Source organism: Convolutriloba macropyga, chromosome 15 (assembly GCF_964194025.1).
Source record: "Convolutriloba macropyga chromosome 15, txConMacr16.3, whole genome shotgun sequence".
Taxonomy (NCBI): Eukaryota; Metazoa; Xenacoelomorpha; order Acoela; family Convolutidae; genus Convolutriloba; species Convolutriloba macropyga.
Genome location: NC_134482.1, coordinates 26,890,862 through 26,908,461, shown reverse-complemented (window position 1 = coordinate 26,908,461; position 17,600 = coordinate 26,890,862). Strand labels below are relative to the sequence as shown.

At 36.4% G+C, this 17,600-nt stretch overlaps 1 protein-coding gene across 1 annotated transcript in view; it reads left to right on the top strand.

Annotated features, from left to right (window-relative positions):
• LOC142354601 (ubiquitin carboxyl-terminal hydrolase MINDY-3-like) overlaps positions 1 to 17,600 on the top strand; it is a 245,816-nt gene that overhangs the window by 109,243 nt on the left and 118,973 nt on the right. The window lies entirely within an intron of this gene.

The window sequence follows — 17,600 nt, the reverse complement described above, 5'->3', positions numbered from 1 at the left end:
AGCACCCTAGGGTCCATAAAAACAAAGACTCGAAATTTGGTAGTAATCATAAACGAAGAGATTGCCTCAACTGAGATTGGGCATTTTTGATTGGGTGATCATAAGGCCTGAGGTGACGCTATGAACCAAACAGTGACAAAAGTGTTGTTCCAGTTTGATTTATGGCCCGGGTTGGGCCCCCAGTGCATCTCAGCGATGGACCTTAGTTTTATTTTCATAAACCCATCGATGGATCATAGTTTTTTCATGAAAATAAAGATGTTATTTTTCGAATGAAAAATTCGATTAACATAAAATTCAATTTCACATGGAGTCGAAATTTTGTAAGAAGCCTCTATTTTGTATCCTAGGCACTTCCTGACGTGCCACTTTCTGAAACTAGATAGAATTGAGTTTCGGAGAATTTCAGAATTTTGAAGAAACCTAGTCTTCAAGGCCTGGCTCTCCTCTTGTTGATTATTGATTAAATATCTTGGCAATACTTTTAGTCATTTGTTCGCGGAGTAAATGTTATTAAAAAATCAAGACTAGCAAGTGTAAATTGTGACATGAACAGAGTATTGGCCCTCCTAAAAAACAGAATGTCTCTAGAATGATTCAGCGCTGATTTGCTCTGCCACCAACCTCCGGGCATTTAAAGGAGGTGTTTTTATGTTAAATTCGACAACAATTTATGGTTCAGCTCTGAAGCAATTATCATCCGTTCAAACTGAGTTTGATCTCAATAGAATTATTAAATCAAAACAAGTATGCGCGTAAGCTTTTGCAAAATCCATCAGAAACAAGACACTTGTTCAATGTAGATATACTTAACGACATAGGAAGTTTCGAGGAACCAGAAAGCATGGGTTGTAAGAGATACTCAAGTTCGAGAGCTTAGGAGCAGTTGGGATGATTGTATAATGGCGCATTATGTATGCATGGAAGAGATGATGGCCAAAACCCGGCTTTTTTCCGAAATCACGTTTTCTTCCCTATTTCGTTGAGCCTGCAAGACCCCCAACACCTGTTGTGGATAGTTAATCTTGACTGTCTAAAATGAAATTGTTCATTTTGTTTACAGACTTTATAGATAAAAAACATATTCAGCACTCGGTACAAAGATCTAACTCATCTCGCATTACGTGGTCATTGTCTGAGAAGGCTAATTCCGATACATTTTGCGTTTTGAGGAATCAAGTCCCAAAACTATGTCCTCAGTTTTTGCAATTCATATATCATTTTCAACAATGGAATAAAGTTACGAAAAACGTGGAAAAAAATTACTTCTATGATTAAAAAAGGCTTCTCTCATGGAATACTTAATCAGCCTGAAAATTAATGCCCAAAGTGCACATATCTTTAATTTTGATCCAGATTGGAACTAAAATAGTCTAGTATACCTTGTTTCCACAAATGCTTCCCGGACATGTGTTTCAGCGGCGCGCATTTCAGCGCTGAACTAGCATACTTCAAGAGTAAAAATTTTTTTCATTGCATTTAATTGCATTTTAGGAATATTTTAAATTTATTTTTGTGCAGTTTTTCTTCATTATGATTCTATTGAGGTCATAGAATTTTCCCCAGCTAAATTTATACTATTTATTCTGAAAATTACTCATATCCAATATTTAAGCCTGAACGGAATAATGTCATACTTTTGTAGCCTATAACTGGTGATAACTATAGTGCTGTACACACTATTTATATATAAGCTAGTTTTAGGCAATTATCACAAAGCCCAATTAACTCAGTGGTTACGACAGGTCACCAAATTATATGTTACAAGTACCCAGGTGGAATTTCGAAGCGCATAAAAAACAAAGCTTGCTGGCGGGAGTTAAACTGAACTTATTATTTTTCATGCTCTAAGTTTTGTTGAAAATCAAGATTGGCCAGTGTAAACTGTGATATGAACAGTGTACTGGCCATGCTAAAAAACAGAATGTCTGTGGACTGATTCAGCGCTGATTTGCTCTGCCACCAACCTCCACTTTACAACTACAATCTTAGCAAATGGGTCGTAAAAATACCTGACAAAATCATGTACATATACACAATTTTTCAGACATCGGCCACATAATGCAAGACCTGAAATGAAAATGGAAAAACAGTTCTGTTTAAAGTCTTGCATCCATTCTCTCGAAAACTATGACAATAGCAGAAAATAACACCAAAATTTAAAATACCAACAGCTTTAATTCAAAGGATGCAATTGAAAATTAATTATTTAGACATATAGAGATCGACTTAAGTATTGCAATTTAGCACCCAGAAAAAAAACAAAAATAAGCCGTAATAGCAAAATTAAGCGACGAAGAACAAGTGAGGCATTTACTACTGGTTGTATTCTCCGAACAAGCTGCACGGAAAAACAAACAGGCCTAAACAAAATGATGAGCAGCCAGATAAAACCACTTTATAAAATTTTTTTGACAATCTTTGCAATCTTATCTCGCTCACCCCATAACCAACTACTAATCACCCCAACAAAAACAACAATATAACAAGCACTGACATTAAAACACAGTTTTCTGCAAACTGTAATTTCTTATTTTTGGTCTCTTCATAACACTAAAAAAGTCGCAAATTGTAATTTCTCTTTTGCATATTAACGTTTTCCAGAAATTTCTTACACGATGCAACTTTAAAGACATTAAATTACTTCAAATGTTCGATAGAATTACTTCTACCACTTTTTGATCTAATTTTGGTGATAGCATTTAAATCTTCTTTCCCTGCAGTCTCAACTGTCACAATCTATATAATTAGATTTTTCTTTATCCAAATCTTATCTAAAATTAATAAGTGACCTAAAATAGAAGCAATTAAAGACAGAAATCATTCCTATGCCTATGAAGTTTCATTCGTTTGATTTTTTTCTCTGATTCGACAAAATTTTTTCGGCAACATGTAAAATTGCGTGTTTGAAGCATGGTTTTATGGCAATGATTATAAATGTGAAACAATTTCTCATATCGCTTTTAATTTTTATTCATGATTTTTGTCTATATACTGGAAATTCGAGGCCTATTGATGACGATTCCATCGGAGATAAAACTGGAATTGATTTGGAATTATGGAACCAGATTCTGTCGGAGTTGACAGGACTGAAATCCAGAAGGTCTAAATCTGCGAATCTAGATATCAACCAAGACTCTGATTTGAGATTGACAACTACGATTCATACTCCTGTCGAAGATGGAACTAATGAAACTGCATCTGTACAAAACTCATCAGCCAAAGATGCATTAACGACAGACCTAGATTTCAAAAATAGAATCATACTTTCTGACAATAACTCACAGAGAAACTTTGCCGATCAGCAACATCGTCAAGTTATTGATTCTGTGCTCAAGGCTAATTCAAGCGGCGAGCAAAAGCCCTCAAAGCTTGATCCAGAGAAGTATGATTCCGACAAGAAGGAATCAAGCGAAAATTCCAATGAAACGACGCAACTTGTCAAAAGGACGTCAAATGCAGACAAATCAACCCCAAAATCAAAAAAGAGAGCGCAAAATGTCAAAAATCCCAAACCCAAATATTCCCCGAACGTGACAGTAAGTTATGAACCCAGGCAAAAGAAACCAAAATTAACCTCACAACCTGAAAAATTTCTATTTGTTGGTCAAGACCAATTACTTGTTGAGGTTCCTTCAAGTCAAATTTTGCACAGAGAAGCTTACTGGACTGACGAGCCGTTATTGCATGAAGAACTCATAATCAACAATCCAATAGGAAATTCAGCAAACTATGGAAAGGATCAATTTGAAACTTCAGTTCGCAAGCGAGCACCGAAGGGCAGTAAAAAACAAAAGGTGAAAAAAGGAAAAGGGAAATCTAAAGGAAGCAAGAAAAAGAAAAAGAACCCGGCCAAGAAAGACCACAAAAAGAAAGCTGCAGCCAAAAAGAACAATAAAAAGAAAAAGGGCAAAAGTGGGAAAGTGGCCAAAAAAGGTAAAAAGAGCAGCCACAAGAACAAAGCCAAACCAGGCAAACATGGAAAAAGTGCTAAAAAAGGAAACCCTGGTAAGCATAAAAAGGGTGCTAATAAAAAAGGAAAAGCTGGGAAGAAAGGAAAACATGGCGGAAAGGCGAAACACAAAAAAGGAAAAGCAGGCAAAAAGGAAAAGAAAAGTCGAACTGATCGGAAGGATAATAATCACCAGCTGCGTCGGAAACATGGCGACAATCACGGCGGTTGCAAAAGTATCGAAAAGAAATACAAAAAATTGAAAAAATCTCTCGCCAAATTACAAAAACAACTGAAACATTTGAAGCATGCAAGCTATAAAGGTCAAAAAGTGCGAAACGAAGGATTAACCCAAGGAAATGGGGGATTGTTTTCTAAAAATAACATATACAGCACATACAATTACGGAATTGCTGGTTTAGTGGACGGCAGAATGGGTGGATCGCTGTATTATCTTCCACTTTCTTCAGCCTCGAGGAAAAAATTCGCCTCTGGTAAGAAACGTTCTAAAAAGTACCGCAACAAGCTGAAAATGAGCAAAAAGAAGTACAGGTTAGTCAACAATGGAGTCATGGAGAACAATAACAACAACTTCAAATTAGACGGAACTAAAGGGGAAAAGGAAAACTCATTTTGGAAACCTTTTGTTAAAAGCTTGAACAAAAAGTTTGGTCATGCTAAATTGTCTAAATACTTAGATCAAGATTCGTTTGAGAGAACTAATAAAAAAGGACCACACAAAAGCTATGGTCATGATTCAAGCGAAATTGACCTTATGGCTGTGAGAGATCGTGAACGATTCGGAAAGCGAACTGACGTCGATAAATCAAAAACATTCGATGGAAAAGAGTTTTCGGGAAAACGGGAAAAACGTAAAGGGAATAGTTATGGTTATAACTGGAGTACTAATAACTACATAATGGCACCTGTTAATGCGTATTATGATAGAAGTGGTCGGTTGAAGTGTGATTGTTTGCCAAGCAGAGCGTTGGATTTGGATCACTGGAGAGAAATTAATAAACATGTTTGGCTCGGTGATGGCTTGAAAGGTAAGATTTGATGCAATTTCTTAATTACAACTGCAGACTTGAGAAAAAAACAAAGGAAAAAGGAAAGGTTTTGCAGAAAATGAAAAGGCCCCCTATCCATCGTTTGATGCACGTACTAAGGAAGCAAGTTAAGTATGCCAATATTAAATGACTTTAAAACAGTCGTAATAAAAACACAGATGACTTTTTAGTTCTCAATCAAAATTATAAGTCTGTTCCAACTTCAAATTGGATGCCTAACTGTATGTCCCCGGGGTTAGGTGTGCGATATACACCATCTGATCGGACCATCTTAAGTCACGGAAAAAATGGCTCCAGTGCGAGCTCAGAACAGAAATTTCGATGCAATCAGTACAATTTTGCTGATTAAATTTATTCCAAAACAGCGTAAGAGTGTGGGGGCAACAGTAAAAGTGAGGAAAACTTGTTCAAGTTGGCTTCAAAATTGGAAATATTGGTCAATGGTGTCCACGATACCTGTTGTTGAACAAACGTGGACAGTAACGATAAGATCTTGTCACTGTTGTCCAATCTCGCCATCACTGTTATCTACGCCGTTACTGTTTTCCACGGCTACAGCCTCTCAGATATCAGCTGGGAAGAGCAATAAAAGTGTCTAAAATGTGTAAGGAAGCTACTTAAAAAAGGCGAGCAAAAAAGATGTAAGTTCTTTTATTGGAGGAATTTGTGAAAACGGGTTGAGGTCGTGGAAGTATGAACCAGACGATCCAGACACAAAACACCCATGACTCGACAGTCCAGACAATAATTGGAGTATGAATCGAAACTCCGGGAAATTGTGCGAAATTGTGCGAAATAGCGCGAACAATCAGAAATTGTTCGACAGTGGTTCGACAAACCAGACAGTGCGAAACTGCGCGACAGTGAGTCAATAGACCAGACAATAACAGAATTATTAACACACTTGGACACGCAGACACGCATGACACACCACACACACATACACACACATAAACAATTCTCCCACACCACACACGCACACACACACACACGTACGCACACGCATGCACACGCACACACACGAACGCACACGCACACACACGAACGCACACGCACACACACAAACACACACACATGTAGACACACTTACACAAAGGAACCACACACACGCACTCACGGACACAAACACACACACACATAGACGCACACACACATGCACACACGCACACGCGCGCTCACATATACACACAGGCACACACACAGAAACACAAACACATACAAACACAGCACACACACCAGATTCACACAAACTCACACACACACACACACCGCTCACAAACAGCAAACACACGCGATACACACACAACACACAACACACAGCGCAAACATCACACACACACACAAATCGTCACACAAACCACAAACACACACCACACACACACACACACACCACACACGTACACACCACACTTGCGTCTCACATACACACACCACACACACACACACCACACACACACACACACCACACACTCACACACACACACACACCACACACACACAAACACCACATACTCATCACTCACCGCACACGCCGCACACACACACACACCACATAAAGACCGCTCAAACACCACCCAAACCGCTCACCAAACACACCACACAAGTTTTTTAGACTACAAGTCTATCAAACTGTTTCAATCATTAGATTACGAGTTTATCACCACTCTTTTATGGCCACTGTTTACTTACTAATAGTAGCAATAATAGAGTGTGATAAACTCGTAGTCTATTGCTTAAATGATTTTTGCATGTCGATCGGGCATTGAAATTTAAAACGCCCATGGTTTATTTCGCAACAGATGTAGTAGTAGTAGTAGTAGTAGTAGTAGTAGTAGTAGTAGTAGTAGTTGTAGTGTTAGTAGTAGTTCTAGTGTTAGTAGTAGTTGTTGTTGTTGTTGTTGTTGTTGTTGTTGTTGTTGTTGTTGTTGTTGTTGTTGTTGTTGTTGTTGTTGTTGTTGTTGTTGTTGTTGTTGTTGTTGTATCCGTAACGATGATCGGAATTGGAACATTACTTGATACATATTAGTCTTTCATTAAAACAACTTGACAAGTTTCCGAAAAAAATACCATTTAGTTTGGACAGTTCGGGAAATTTTGGTTTTTAAGGAGCAGCTACAAAATAAAGGCCATTTTTATTATATTTGTTGATTTTTATTGTTCAAACACTATTTGAATTGTAATGGTGCGTTGTTTTTTAGAGAAGTTTGACCTTGTGTGTTTTGTGTTATTTGCAGAGCAGGAAAACTTCAAAACTCATTTATTGACAGACCACAGTTAATGGCAAATAATGTCTTAACAATTTATACCTTAATGTTAGCGGAAAGGTTTTTTTGGCTTCAATGCAGTTTGTGGAAACTCTTGTGGAACTTTTGAATTATGCCTCAATTTGTTGTTAATTTTTAGTCTATTGAATCAGATGTCAGCGTCGTTTCAGCGCGTTTTTTTGTAAGAAGTGCATTGATTGCAGAAAATTTTAAATTCCAACGCATCTTCAGTTCAATTTCTTAAATAATATCAGCACCTTTTGAGTACAGTTCTACTCAAAATTTCGGCATTCTTTTAGCGCATTTTGTACAAAAATTTACCGCCAATTCAGCACATCCGCAAAAAAGTTTTTGCGTTTTTGAGGAACCGTAAAAAAAAAAACTTCAGCGCATTTCTTACAAAGTTTAGCCACTATTTTAGCACATCCGTAGAATAATTTCAGCGCTTTACAAAATTCAGAATGATTATGTTAGTAACCGGTTATTACGAGTTACAATTTATTCGTACCAAAACTTTTAAGACCATGTTGAACGTTTTTGGTGTGCTCTTCGGGAAACTGTGACCGAAAGAGCAATTCGCACCTATTGAAAAGAGGGCATGCTGACTGAATGCTCGGTGGCTTTGATTTCCTAAGTACTTAACATAATCAAGTTATATTGAACATGGTTTTAATGCCCGTTTTACGTTCATTCTAATGAGCTGTTTCTTGTCTTAATTGGTTTAGTATTTGAAAAGTTATTAACTATTTTCACCCCCAAACCTCCAAAAATGACCACATGCTCACTGCTCGATCTTTAATTTTTCTTTAATCAGAGTGTTAATGTTGATAACCGGTTAAAATGACTTGCGATGTTATTGCAAAAAACTCTTAAGACTGTGGTGAATGCTTGTGATGCACCCTTCGGGAAACTATAACCGAACGAGCGTTTGGTACCAATTGAAAAAAGAGCATCGTGGTTCAATGCTCATAGGTTTTCATTTCCTACGTACTTTAGTGAAACCAGTCAGTGTATATATAGCTTTGAAGCCCGTTTTGGGCACAATCTAATGAGCTATGTTTCGTTTTGATTGGTTCAGTATTTTATAAGTTATTAACTATTTTCAACCCCAATTCTCCGAAAATGACCACACGCTCACTGCTTGATCTTCAATTTTTCTTTAATCAGATAGTTTGTGTTGATAAACGGTTAACTTGAGTCACAATATCATTGTACCAAATTTTTAAGACAATGGTGAACGGTTGAATTAAAACATTTGTAAGGTACGTTTAGGCAAATTCTTCAATTAATCACTAAAAATTTAATTGATCGCAAATAAACAGGATCTGAATGTTTCGCAAATTTTCACTTTTTTTTCAATTGAGAAATAAATTTAGTGACTAATAGCGCATTTTTTCTCACGCAAGCCAGTATTCAATGAAATTGTTAGTTTAAGTCGTGAAAATTATTTGTGGGAAAGTTATTCAAGATTGAATGCTGAAAATTTTTTCTCTTCTTAAATTTTAAAGACTGAGTTGTGTTTTAATCAACCAAACTGCTTTTAAGAAGCTATTTTTGTGCCTTTCTAATGCCATTTGAAACCTTGAAGCTGAATTTTCAATTTTTGTTGTTAATTCAACATTTTTTGTTTCACGATTTACGTCAAATTTCGCTGGAGGTCGTTTTATGTCAAAACACACAAAACATCATAAACTTAATGGCGAAGTGGGAAACAACTTCCAAGTTGTTTCCCACCTCTCCATTGGGATTTGCCGTAAAATAGACCTCAGATGTGGTAAGTAAAAATATTTGCAACAGATATCCAAGCAAAATCTGCATTTGCGGAGGAAAGAACTTGTTTTATCATATTGAAAAAGGAGCTTAATTTTTTAATCTTTTTCGAATTTCTCATTCAATTTATGACCAAAACAATTGAATAATGGCATAATCTGTTGCTTTAAGACGTGCTTCTCTGAAATGGCTAGTCACAGTCCTGGAATTATTCTTTAGAACTGTTATTTAATGATGAATGCGGAAAAACAAATCTTTTCTTAAATTTTATGCCTGAGTTGTCTTTTGTGCAATTTAACAAGTTTTTCGGCGTGCGTTTTGTGTTTTCTAGATAATATTTAAGTTGTTGAAGCTAATTGTATCTACCAATGGGGTTAATGCAACAATTTTTCTTTTTTCACGATTTCATCAAATTTCTGTGGATGTTGTTTTATGTCAAAACACACAAAACATCATAACCTTCATGGTGAGGTGGGAAATTTTTTCCCACCTCACCATGAAGGTTTGCAGTGACCTAGAACGTGGAAGTGGACCAGAGTTACACCCACAAATACGCCGGTAACGCTGTTTTACGTTGTTTTACATCGGTTCCGAAGATCTTGGGCTTCGATTTTAGCCCAAAAAATGGGGTACAGAACAATATTTTGTTAATATCTGCTTAAGTACTGGACCAAATTAAATGGGAGAGGTCGCATTTTGTTAGCACTGAACCTTTCTTGCTTGCAGTACCTGGTTGGTTTCCCAAATCGGCCAAATCAAGAAGTTATTAATGTTCAAAGTTGAAATAGGTCGAATTTTTGGGATGTTCTGGGTGACCCAAATTTTTGGTACAACAAAACAGTTGATTTATGGAAAAAATGTTAGTGTTTTAGAATCCTCAGTTAGTGGGGAGTATCCCCATATATATTTTCCATAGCGTTTTACGGAATTAAGATGGCCAAATTTGGCTCTGAAATCAGGTCACCATGCTTTTTTGGTCATTTGGTACCGTACCTTATAATTGCTATAACTCCCCGAAGAATGTACCGATTGGGCTCATTTTTTGATATGATGCGTATCTCAAGGATTGCTACAGACTGTGTTAAGGGGGTTTATTTTTGTTCCGCCATTTTAGAGAAATTAGCCAGTAAACTTGCCCTCGGTTTTAGCCCCAGAAGCAGTTGACACCATCCGACACCACCTTGAAGCTTTGAATTTTGTTACTTCTGGTGACAAAATTAGTGTTTTGAATAGCCCGTCTAACGTAGATTCCGAATATGTATACTTTATATAGCGTTTTTGCAGGTTTAGATCTTCAATTTTGGCTCTGCAGCCGGAGTACTCTGCTTTTTTGGTCATTTGGTACGGTACCTTTACTTTGCAATAACTCGTTGTAGAGTGAACCGATTTTGATGAAACTTTTTTTGTTAAACCCAGCTTGAGCTAAGCTTTGTTTTGATATAGGTGTCGTTTCGTTTCGATCAGCCGTTTTTGAGAAATTGGCCAAGACATATACCCAATTTTTTACCTGCTGAAGCAGGGTACCGGTACATACAGAGCTCTGTCATATCACCTATAAGGCGATTTAAAGCTTGTTTATTGGCGCGTTAGATTCGCCTGATAATGTGAATTGTTACCATATATATTTTACATGTAGTTTTGTGCAGTTCAGAAGGTCAATTTTAGCTATGAATGTGCTGTATCTCTCCTCCAAGGTTATTTGGTACGGTACCGTTATTTTGCTATAACTCCTGGAAGAGTTAACCGATTGGGCTCATTTTTTATATGATGCGTATCTCAAGCAGTGCTCCAAAAGGGCGTTCGTTTTTGTTCAGCGGTTTTCGAGAAATTGGCCAGGGAACTTGGCCCCAGTTTGACCTCCTGAGGAGAGGAACACCAATTTGACAGACAGCATTTTTCTTCTTTCAGATTGTTGTTTGATTACAAATTGTTTACAAACTATCCTGGGAACATCTGGAACGTGCCTGGATTGCTAAATGTAAGTTTCTTGTTGAAGTATAGTGTTTAAATTAGAGATGGAGCACATGACTCCTTGAAAAAATGGTCTTAGTAACTGAATGCTCATCGGCTTTGATTTCCTAAGTACTTGAAGGAAACTAATCATGGTATATATAGATTTAAAACCCGTTTTAAGTGCAATCTAATGAGCTATGTCTCGTTTTGATTGGTACAGTATTTCAGAAGTTATTAATGATTTTCAACCCCAAACCTCCGGAAATGACCACATGCTCAATGCTCGATCTTTATTTCTTTTTAAATCAGAGTGTTTATGTTAAAAATCGGTTAATATGAGTTACAATATCATCGTATAAAACTTTTAAGACTATGATGAACGTTTTTGGTGTGCTCTTCGGGAAACTATAACCGAACGAGCGTTTGGTACCAATTGAAAAAAGAGCATAGTGGCTGAAAGCTCATCGGCTTCGATATCCTAAATACTTTAAGGAAACTAGTTATGGTATATATTGTTTTCAAGCCCGTTTCTAGTGCAATCTAATGAGCTATGTCTCGTTTTGATTGGTGCAGTATTTCAGAAGTTATTAACGATTTTCGACCCCAAATCTCCGTAAATGACCACATGCTCACAGCTCGATCTTTAATTTTTATTTAATCAGAGTGTTTATGTTAAAAACCGGTTAATATGAGTTACAATATCATCGTATGAAACTTTTAAGACTATGATGAACGTTTTTGGTGTGCTCTTCGGGAAACTATAACCGAATGAGCGTTTGGTACCAATTGAAAAAAGGGCATAGTGAAAAGGGCAAATTCTTTCATGGGGTCAAAAAGTTGTTCAAATTGAGTCAAACTTGGCATAGAGTATCCCCTGTGTATGTGGAGTGTACCACAAAAAGAATTTTTGCTATAGCTTGCCTAGGAAAAAAGTTAGTATTTCATACGGAAATTTGCGAATTTCGCGAATAACGAATTTTAAAAATAGGTCTTTTTCATCGGGTCAAGGAGTTGTCCAATGGGAACCAAACTGATATCCCAAACTCCCAGTACTATCTAAATTGTAATGCAAAAAGAATAGTCTGCCTTACGTTCCGGGAAAAAAAGTCCGTATTTCAATCGGAAATATCGACTTATTCGCTCATTATTCGCCTATTCTATTTTCAAAAATATAGAAACTTTATTGGGTCAAGGAGTTGTTCAAATCAGACCAAACTTGGTATGGAGTATCACCAGTGCAGTTAGAGGATAACACGAAAAGAATTTTTGGTAAAGCTTGCGTAAGAAAAAAGTTAGCTTTTCATACGGAAATTTCCAATTATTTCGAATAACTTGCAATTATTGAATTTTAAAAATAGGTCTTTTCATGGGGTCAAGGAGTTGTCCAAATCAAACCAAACTCCGTATGGAGTATCCCCTGGGTACCTAGAGTCTAAAACAAAAAGAGTTTTTGGTATAGCTTGCGTACGAAAAAAGTTAGTTTTTCAAACGGAAATTTGCGATTATTTCCATGGAAATAATCGCCAACTTCCGTATGGAAACCCAACTTTTTTCCTAGGCAAGCTGTACCAAAAATTCTTTTTGTTTTACAATCTAGGTACGCATGGTATACTCACTCCATACCGAGTTTGGTTTCATTTGGACTACTCCTTGATTCCATGAAAAAGACCTATTTTTAAAATTCAATAATTGCAAATTATTCGAAATAATTGGAAATTTCCGTATGATAGGCTAACTTTTTTCCTACGCAAGCTATACCAAAAATTGTTTTCGTTTTATACTCTAACTGCAATTGTGATACTGTATGCCAAGTTTGGTCTGATTTGAACAACTCCGTGACCCAATAAAGTTTCTATATTTTTGAAAATAGAATAATCGAATAATGAGCAAATAAGTCGATATTTCCGATTGAAATACGGACTTTTTTTCCCGGAACGTAAGGCAGCACATTTTTCTGCATTACAATTTAAATAGTACTGGGAGTTTGGGATATCAATTTGGTTCACTTTGGACAACTCCTTGACCCGATGAAAAAGACCTATTTTTAAAATTCGTTATTCGCGAAATTCGCAAATTTCCGTATGAAATACTAACTTTTTCCAAGGCAAGCTATAGCAAAATTTCTTTTTGTGTTACACTCCACATTTACAGGGGATACTCTATGCCAGGTTTGGCTCAATTTGAACAACTTTTTGACCCCGTGAAAGAATTTGCCATTTTCACTATGCCCTTTTTTCATTTGGTACCAAACGCTCATTCGGTTATAGTTTCCCGAAGAGCACACCAAAAACGTTCATCATAGTCTTAAAAGTTTGATACGATGATATTGTAACTCATAATAATCGGTTTTTAATATAAACACTCTGATTAAAAAAAAATAAAGATCGAGCTCTGAGCATGTGGTCATTTCCGGAGGTTTGGGGTCGAAAATTGTTAATAACTTCTAAAATACTGTACCAATCAAAACGTGACATAGCTCATTAGATTGCACTTGAAACGAGCTTTAAAATTATATATACCATTATTAGTTTCCTTCAAGTACTTAGGAAATCAAAGCGGATTTCAAACGCATTTGAAACGGAACTTTTTGAATTTCGCGAATAACGAATTTTAAGTATAGATATTTTTGATTGAGTCATAGAGTTATCGAAATCAAACCAAACTTGGCATGGAGTATCACCTGTGTAGGTAGCGTGTAGGAAGAGATGAATTTTTTCTGTAGCTTGTCTAGGAAAAGAATTAGTTTTCCATACGGAAACCTGCAAATTTCGCGATCAGCGAATTTTAAAAATAGGTCTTTTTCACCGGGTCAAAGAGTTGTCCGAAGTGAACCAAATTGATATCCCAAACTCCCAGTACTTTCTAAATTGTAATGCAAAAAGAATGGTCCACCTAACATTCCTGGAAAAAAGTTCGTATTTCAATCGGAAATATCGACTTATTCGCTCATTATTCGCTTATTCTATTTTCAAAAATATAGAAACTTTATTGGGTCAAGGAGTTGTTCAAATCAGACCAAAATTGGTATGGAGTATCACCAGTGCGGAGTATCACCATAGAGTATAAAACGAAAGCAATTTTTGGTATAGCTTGCGTAGGAAAAAAGATAGCTTTTCATACGGAAATTTCCAATTATTTCGAATAACTTGCAATTATTGAATTTTAAAAATAGGTCTTTTCATGGGGTCAAGGAGTTGTCCAAATCAAGCCTAACTCCGTATGGAGTATCCCCTGTGTACCTAGAGTCTAAAACAAGAAAAGTTTTTGGTATAGCTTGCGTACGAAAAAAAGTTAGTTTTTCATACGGAAATTTGCGATTATTTCATTGAAATAATCGCAAACTTCCGTATGGAAAACCAACTTTCTTCCTAGGCAAGCTATACCAAAAATTCTTTTTGTTTTACAATCTAGGTACCCATGGTATACTTCATACCCAGTTTGGTTTGATTTGGACTGCTCCTTGACTCCATGAAAAAGCCTATTTTTAAAATTCAATAATTGCAAGTTATTCGAAATAATTGGAAATTTCCGTATGAAAAGCTAACCTTTTTCCTACGCAAGCTATACCAAAAATTTTTTTTCTTTCATACTCTAACTGCACTGGTGATACTCCATACCATGTTTGGTCTGACTTGAACAACTCCTTGACCCAATAAATTTCTATATTTTTGAAAATAGAATAAGCGAATAATAAGCGAATAAGTAGATATCTCCTATTGAAATACAAACTTTTTTCCAGGAATGTTAGGCGGACCATTCTTTTTGCATTACAATTTAGATAGTACTGGTAGTTTGGGATATCATTTTGGTTCACTTTGGACAACTCCTTCACCCGATGAAAAAGTCCTATTTTTAAAATTCGCAGATCGAGAAATTTGCAAATTTCCGTATGAAAAACTAATTTTTTTTCCTAGACAAGATACAGAAAAAATTCTTTTCTTCCTACATTCTAACTATACAGGTGATACTCCATGCCAAGTTTGGTTTGATTTCGATAACTCTATGAATCAATCAAAAAGAACTATACTTAAAATTCGTTATTCGCGAAATTCAAAAAGTTCCGTTTGAAATGCGTATGAAATACTTACTTTTTTCCTAGGCAAACTATAGCAAAATTCTTTTTGTTTTACAGGATAACCCAGTTCACATTGATTTGGCAGATTACAAATTTATTTTTGATCTGTATATTTTCCACGGAATTTCCTCTTCAATGTTCATTGGTAACCGAGCAAGTTTTAAAACAGGGCATCACCGGGTATCAGGGGACGCCACCAAGTGTGAACTGGGACCACCCACCACGGGTCGAAGTGGGACCACCCAGCCCCGGGTATCAGGGGAACTACTATTTAGGGGTTAATTTATGTTTCTGTTTATGTATACAAGTATTACAAACTTTTTCGACTCGCTTGTTGGGCTATTTTTTCGGATTTCTTTTCTTCTAGCTAAAACCATGAACCCAAAAAGAATTGGCGAACCCTATGCTAGTAACCCTGATGTTGCGCAACGAAAGAGGTTTAAAGAAACTTTCTCAGCTCAGCAGTTACAAGGGCGTATCAAGAAAGAGACCGTCAGGGTGAAGAGTAAAGAATTCCTTTACACAAATTTTGTAAATGAAGTTGCCGTCGAAACTGCACTAGTTGGCAATTCAATCGTGGACAATATTTGATTAAATGGTTGTTCCACCTTCTCGTTGTCTGGTGGCGTTGTCAATGATTTCTACAACCTGCTACCGACTATGAAATCTTACGGGAAGATAATTCTTTCCTTAGGCGGTAACAATCTCTCGAGATATAACGAACCTGGAGAAGCGCCAGAGTCAGTATTGGCACAAATAAAGGATCTAGTGGATGCCTTCGCTAAACTTGAAAATCAGCCAAGAGTTGTCGTGTGCACAGTGTTACGGAGAACAAGAGCCAATCATTCTTACATTAACACTTTCAATGATATACTAGTAAATTCACAGCTGTCAGTGTTCAATTTGCATCGACAAGTCTACAAGAATAGAAATTTCCTGGAAGATGGGATTCATCTGACTTTACGAGGGAGGAAAACCTACGCTTGTGGCATCAAAAAATTGCAAAAAGAAAAGTTTGATGACGACGATAGCTTCCGCAATTGATTGATACAGTTCTTGATTTTGGGCAAAGTCTTATTTATTTTGATTCACATTGATCTTAGAACTATCATGATTTGATTTGATGTATTTTTTGATGTTTTAATTTGATGTATATTGTTACAGAAGCCTGCTCAAAATCATTTTTGACTTTCAATTTGATAATTTGTCAAGTTTTGTTTAGTGAATTATTTGAGAATTTAATCTGATTTTAACGGTTCGCTTTTACAATTGTCGTCAGTTGAATCCCTCAAATAACTGCCTGGAGAGTTTGTTGCTTTCCTGTGCAGTTAAACTTTGGAACTTCCAGCAAATAGAATCATGAGCTTTATTGTAATTTTTGATGTTTTCAAAAGTGCTAAGAGTGTGTTGCTTTCCGGCACAATTAAATGCAATTAATGATGATTTTAAAAGTGCTAGGAGAGTGTGTTGCATTCCGTCAGTTGAATCTCTCAAATAACTGCCTGGAGAGTTTGTTGCTTTCCCGTGCAGTTAAACGTTAAAACCTTCAGCAAATAGAATCTTCAACTTTATTGTAATTTTTGATGTTTTTAAAAGTGCTAAGAGAGTGTGTTGCTTTCCGGCACAATTAAATGTAGTTACTGATGTTTTTAAAAATGCTAGGACAGTGTGCTGCATTCCGTCTGTTGAGTTCCTCAAATAACTGCCTGGAGAGTGTGTTGCTTTCCCGTGCAGTTGAATTTTAGAATCTTCAGCAAATGGAATCTTCAGCTTTATTGTAATTTTTGATGTCTTTAAAAGTGCTAAGAGAGTGTGTTGCTTTCCGGCACAATTACTTGTAATTACTGATGTTTTTAATAGTGCTAGGACAGTGCGTTGCATTCCGTCTGTTGAGTTCCTCAAATAACTGCCTGGAGAGTGTGTTGCTTTCCTGAGCAGTTGAATTTTAGAACCTTCAGCAAATGGAACCTTCAGCTTTATTGTAATTTTTGATGTTTTTAAAAGTGCTAAGAGGGTGTTGCTTTCCAGAACAATTAAATGTAGTTACTGATTGATGATGTGTTAAATTTTTGCTATTAATAAAATCTAAATAAGTTCCTTAGAGTATTATGTCTAGCCAAGTTTTCTGGCTTTTCATTTCAATGAACAATGACGATGTTCAACTTCTCTCAGAAAGTTCCAAGCTTTGGCTAACAGAGGATTTTGTTGAGAAAATTCTCCTAAGAGGGGAGATATTGTCAGCCTAAGAATTGGAGACAAACGAAAATATTACAAGCTTGTAATGCAAGGAGGAAACGATGAGGTCAAAGCAAAAGAGTCTGAAATGCGGTCAAAAATGTTCCCATCGTCTTCACAGACAATTTTGGCCGTTGTTCCAACGAGCTCTTCTGAGATCTGTGATGTTACGAAAACAGAGAGATCAGTTGTACCCCAGCAGAATCAAAAAATAGTTAGCGTAAAAGTAAGTTGTGTAGAAAAGGATCTTTCATGGTTGCCGTGCTTCCTTTTTGCGTAAT